The sequence below is a fragment of the Hyaena hyaena genome, unplaced genomic scaffold (assembly GCF_003009895.1).
Source record: "Hyaena hyaena isolate Hyena2069 unplaced genomic scaffold, ASM300989v1 scaffold_1611, whole genome shotgun sequence".
NCBI classification, from domain to species: domain Eukaryota; kingdom Metazoa; phylum Chordata; class Mammalia; order Carnivora; family Hyaenidae; genus Hyaena; species Hyaena hyaena.
This window is the reverse complement of record NW_024082244.1, coordinates 223429-229428: the sequence shown is the minus strand read 5'-3', so window position 1 is coordinate 229428 and position 6000 is coordinate 223429.

The following is a 6000-nucleotide window of genomic DNA, read 5'->3' as shown; positions in this document are numbered from 1 at the left end:
ACGAAATACAAAATATCTCCGAAGTCTACCTGTATCTTGCTTTCCTGGGATAAACCCTTGTTATGAACTTTATTGTGTTCTCCCACATTCATTTGTTGAAGTCCTAACTCCCTACTATGACTGTAATCGGATATAGGGCATATAAGATGATAATTAAGGTTAAATGGGGTCATAAAGGTGGGGCCGTAATCTGACTGGACTGCATCCTTAGAAGAAGAGAAAGAAAAATCAAACCTGTTTCACTTTCTCCCTATGTGTGCACAGAAGAAAGGCAGCCATCTACAAGCCAGGAAGAGGCCTAACCAGAGACCCACCCTAACAGCTCCTTGATCTTAGACTTCTAGCCCCTAGAACTATGAGAAAATAAATTTCTGTTATTAAGCCATCAAGACTGGGCTATTTTGTTATGGTAGCCTGAGCTGACTAATACAATCTTATTTGGTGATTATTAATTTTTATGCTTTTTAAAAAATTTGGTTTGCTATTTGCAATGTGGTTTCTAAATCTAATTCTCTAAGCTGTACTACCTCAAATTTCTTTCTTCTCATAGTACTTAACTAGCCTTACTAGTTTGGTCTGTTTCTTTTATTAGACAAGAAAAAAAAACATTAATGATATAATCATTTAACTAAGAAGTTATAATAGAAATAAACTAGAAGCATTTAGGCATGATGGAATTTAAAAAGACATGAAATTAATGAAAAAAATCAAGTGTATAATATTTTTTAATTTTTTAATTTTTTTGTCAATCCTATGGGGTTCTTATAATTTTTTTTCTCTCATAGTTTATTGTCAAGTTGGTTTCCATATAACACCCAGTGCTCATCCAACAAGTGCCCTCTTCCATACCCATCTCCTCCCTTCAAGTGCATAATATTTTAAAGACTAAAAGACTAAAATAGAGTAATTAAGAAAAAAAATAAAATAATATACCAAAATAATATACCAAAGAATATACCAAAAGAATATACCAAAATTGAGACACCTGGGTGGCTCAGTTGGTTAAGCATCCAGCTTCAGCTCAGGGTCCTGATCTCACAGTTCATGGGTTCGAGCTCTGCATCGGGCTCTGTGCTGACAGCTAGCTCAGAGCCTGGAACCTGCTTCAAGCTCTGTATCTTGCTCTCTCTCTGACCCTCCCCTGCTCACGTTGACTCTCTCTCTCTTTCAGAAATAAATAAAAACATTAATTTCATTTAAATAAAAGCAAAGAATATACCAAAATAATATTAAGTAGGAACCATATGTATATATTTAATTTATTTAAGAAGAATGTGTTTTCACTAATTGTTGGGTGTGTATGCTTTTATAAATGTGCACCAGACCAAATTTCTTAATTTCTTAACATTTGTCAATCTCCAATATACTTTGTCATTTTGGCTGATTGGATTTTTCTTTTCAGCAGATTTTGCCTGTTACCTGAATTTGCTGTCTTGCAAGGGCCAGAAATGTCCTCTTCGATTATACCTTTTCCCTTCCAAAGTGTTCTTCCTATTTAACAGTCATTGATTATTTAGATTTGCATTTAAATTATTCCTTTTTGTCTCCTTTAAAATTTGTTTTGTGTTTTTTGCTGTTTAATAGTTTCAGCAGCCTCACTATCTACTGATGAATCTTTTGTTTCTTTAACATGATCATTGCTTTTTTTTTTTAATTTTACTTTTAAATAATCTCTACACCCAACGTGATGTCCAAACTCAAGACCCCAAATTCAAGAGTCCCGTGTTCTACTGACAGAGCCAGCCTGGTGCTAGATCATTGTTTATCGTACTTCTTCAATTTGATATTTATCTTTCTTTGAGAACTGAAAATTCTTAGTCATTTCCTCTTAAAAATTTCTTTAATGTTTATTCGTTTTTGAGAAAGAGAGAGACAGCATGAGCAGGGAAGGGCAGAGAGAGAGAGGGGGACACAGAATCCAAAGCAGACTCTATGGGGTGCTTGGGTGGCTCAGTCGGTTAAGCATCCGACTTCAGTTCAGGTCATGATCTCACGGTTCTTGGGTTTGAGCCCCTCATCGGGCTCTGTGCTGACATCTCAGAGCCTGGAGCCTGCTTCAGATTCTGTTGTCTCCCTCTCTCTCTGACCCTCCCTGCTCATGCTGTCCAAGTACGCTCCAGGCTCTGAGCTGTCAACACAGAGACCAATGCAGGGCTGTAAGATCATGACCTGAGCCAAAGTTGGATGCTTAACCCACTGAGCCACCCAGGCATCCCTTAGTCATTTTCTCTTTAAATAATTTCTCACCTATTCTTTTTATTAAATTTTCTAGAATTCCTATTAAATGAGTTCTTATTCTATCCTTCTAATATCTTAACCTTTCTTATTTAGTTGATTCCTGGGTACCTTTTTCAGCTCTTCCACCCACTGATTTCTTCATCATTAGCCAATCTTCTCTTTACCACATTTGTTAGGTTTTCCATTTTAATTGCTATGGGCTTTCCCCTAGAGGCTCGTGTTTTACTTTCTGTCCGTTTCTTTTCCTTTATGAACTCCTACTTTATTCGCTATATACCATATTACTGATACTGCTTACCCTTGTCCTCTCTGCCCAGGCCCAGATAAAAAGATTGTCTTCCAGCTTCTCTTGCTTGAGGTTGTGATCAAGAGACTTGACTCTGGCCAGTGGCGTGTGGGCAGAGGTGATACAAGCAACTTCCAGGCCTGGCGCAGGTACACTTCTACTTGTTTGCGGGCTGCATAAAAGTTGAGGCTCCAGCAGAGACTTCAATTAGCATATTCCTCTTGTGCCCAGAACATGGTCAATCCAGTTGTTGAAAGGATCATCTATCTCTAAAACACTTGAGGAGCTTAGCCCCCTAGGGAAGTCACTGGAACTTTTTGATTATGGTATGAGAGAGAAATAAACTTTATAGTGTTATGTCAATAGGATTTGTGGATTATTATTGCAGCTGGTATTACTCAATAACTTTGGCACTTTAAAAATACTTATTTTATAGTTTTTTTCTTTCCAGGTTATCCTCTTATCTCTAATTGTGGGGTACTTATTTTTCTGCCTGTGGTCTGTGTACTTTCCTTTACTATTACCTCATATGGGATGTAGTTTATTTTGGTGTGGGTTTTATATTTTTTAGTTTGAATTTATTTTCATGAAAGTAAGTTTTTTAGAGCTCCATGTATGTAAATTTATGGAAGCTGTCTCCAGAGGAATTCTTGAAATCTAAACCATGTGGGTTGTATACATTTGGACACACACCTAAGCACTATGCATTTTTTCTCAAAGAGTGTATTTACTTATTTTGAGAGAATGGAGCGGGGAGAGGGCTGGGAAGGGGCAGAGAGAAAGGAAGACAGAGAATCCCAAGCAGGCTCTGCACTGACAGCACAGATGAGCCCCAAGTGGGGCTCAAACCTATGAACCACGATATCATGACCTGAGCCAAAATAGTCAGACGTTCAACAGACTGAGCCACTCAGGCGCCCCTGCATTTTTTAGTTTATTAATGTATAGTTACCTTTTCCCCCTATCCAGACTGAAAGCAGAAAACAGGCTTCCTCCCATTACCCTTGGTCATGGTTAGGGTTTGCTGGTCTATTTTTACATGGAAGGGGAGATTTTTGCAGGTTCTAGGTTAACCTGGATATCTTTGTTCCAGTCCCCTACCTCTCGTAGACTCAAGGCCAGGATGCCTCATGGAGGTTTGTTAAAATTTAAGACTCTTATGCTTGGAGCCCACATCTAGTTATGCCCCTCTCCTGGGGACTGTGATAACAGCACCTGCTTGTGAGTAACTATTCTGGATTTGTTTCTGGTCCCTGTCTTTCTAGCTCAAATATGTGTTAATTTTCTCCTATGTTTTACTCCCCTCATGTTGGGAATGAGAGTGAAAGGGAAGCCGGCAGCTCTGTCAGCTCAACTCCTAGAAAGTCCCATTCTTTTCTTTATTTTACAAACGAAAAAACTGAGTCTCATAGATGGGGATGAACATAGCCAAACTCATAGGCCTATTTACTGGCACAGCACAGACTGGAATTTATTTATCTACACTCATGTTAGCTCTAAATTGTTAGTTGTGTGAGTGGGTTGCGCTTATAGGTCCCCCAAGTATCTAGCAGAACACAGGACATAAATAAAAACTCACTGACTGGTTGTCCCACCAGAAAGTAATTTAGTTCTAGGTTTCTGATATTATAGGCACAAGGGATGTAAGAAGTATTTATGCTTTTAGGAAGGTGATCCCAATGGCCAAACTCAAGGTATATGAATTCCCTTGGCCCCTCTAGGCTCATATTCCTCTAGAATGGAAGGCAGGGCTTTTAGATACTTTCATGAAATGTGTTTGAAAGCGAGTTCTGCATTTAGAAGACCAGTGGGGATAGCATGCCAGTGAGAATCTCCCTGTTGATGTGTCTTATGTCTCCTCTATTCTGACGTTTTATTTTATCTTCTCTGACTCCCTTTTTGCCTACACCTGATGCCCTTTAGTTCATTTCTTCACCAGTGCCAGATCTGTGTGTATCCAGACTGCTACAGACGGCGGAACTCAGGAGCCCGATGAAAGCTAAGAGCACACCTGTCTGCTCACTAGAAAACCCTATCCTGGGGTTCCCTTCTCCTGGCTGAACCCTCCTTTGTGTCAAGCCCAGGTTGGATGTCATTTCTATGAACTCTTCCCCAGAGAGAATCAATCTTCTAGGACTTTATCGCAGATCAAAGCCTACACTGATTATTTGTTTAGACATGCATCAGTTAACAGGTGTGAATTTGCTATCAGACACTTCCTTGCCAGGCTGTCACATTTCTTTGTTTTTTCCAAATAAAATAACTGGCTCAGTCGTCCAGTCTTGCCCCTCCGATAAATCCAAAGCAGTCACGTTTTGGTCAGCTTTTCTAGTGTTTCGTTTTGTTTGTTTGTTTGTTTTTAATGTCATCCAAGAATCCTGTGTCTTATGCGGTGCAGAAATGTGGGTGGGCATTGCCTCTCTCGGTTCACCTGTCTGAGCGCCTGGTGTAGTTCAGACACTCTGAGGCAGCGCCCCCTACGTGGGCTCAGGAAACCTGCTGCATTCAGCTTTCTGCAACCTGCTTGCTGAGCGCTAGTGGGACAGTGCTTTCCGCCTCCCTACCCTCACGCCCTTCCTCGTCCAAGCCCATGCCCTCTCCTCAATCTCTAGGACTCAATTTAGCCCCTGACCATTTCACTGATGTTTTCTCTGAGCCTCCCCCTGTCAATTAACTCTCTTCCGGGTTAAAAAGGAGAAGGAGAAAAGCCTAAATCACACCACCAAGTTTGTCCTTCCAGAAAGGGGATAGGAAGTAACTTTTCAATCTTAAATCTCGTTTAAAAGAGAACGAGACATAAGGAGGGGTGTCCGCTGGAATTCCCACCACACAGTTTTGCAGAGTTTTTCCCCCCTTAGGATGTCTCCCCGGCAGAGATTTCCCCTCTTCTCTCAGCACTTCCAGAACCTACGTGAGAATCGGGCTGGCGATGCCCAGTAAATGGTTGCTGACAGAATCTCAGGCGGGAGGTGGGAGGGGGGCTTCCTCTCAGGTCTGTTTTGTCTGGTTGGAGAGACTTCCCAACCTGTGGGAGCCTAGTTTCCAGTTGCAGTCACCCAGCCACTGTCGTAAGGGAGGGAGGGCCCTGGGGGACTGGACCCCAGAATTGTCCCTCTCTCTCTCAACGACCCATGCAGCTTCTGGCTAAAAGCAGGAGGGAGCGGAGGGGGGGGGCAAGGACAAAAAGGAGAGACAGAACCTGGCCTAGGGCAGCCCCTGGCTTGGCCGGAGGCGTGATGCGGAGGGACCCGGGCAGCGGTGGAGACGGCGGCGAGGCGGGGTGCCCTGGCTGTAACCAGTGCGCCGGAGCGCACTTCCCACTTACACCGGCTGGCTGCAGTTCCCCGGACGGCCGCCGAGCCGCCCAGGCCCCCGCCGACCGGCCGGGGTGGGGGCGGGGGCGGGGCTCGTCACGTGGAGAAGCGCGCGGAGGCGGGCGGGGCGGAGGCGCGCGCTCGGCTCTTTAAAGGCGCGGG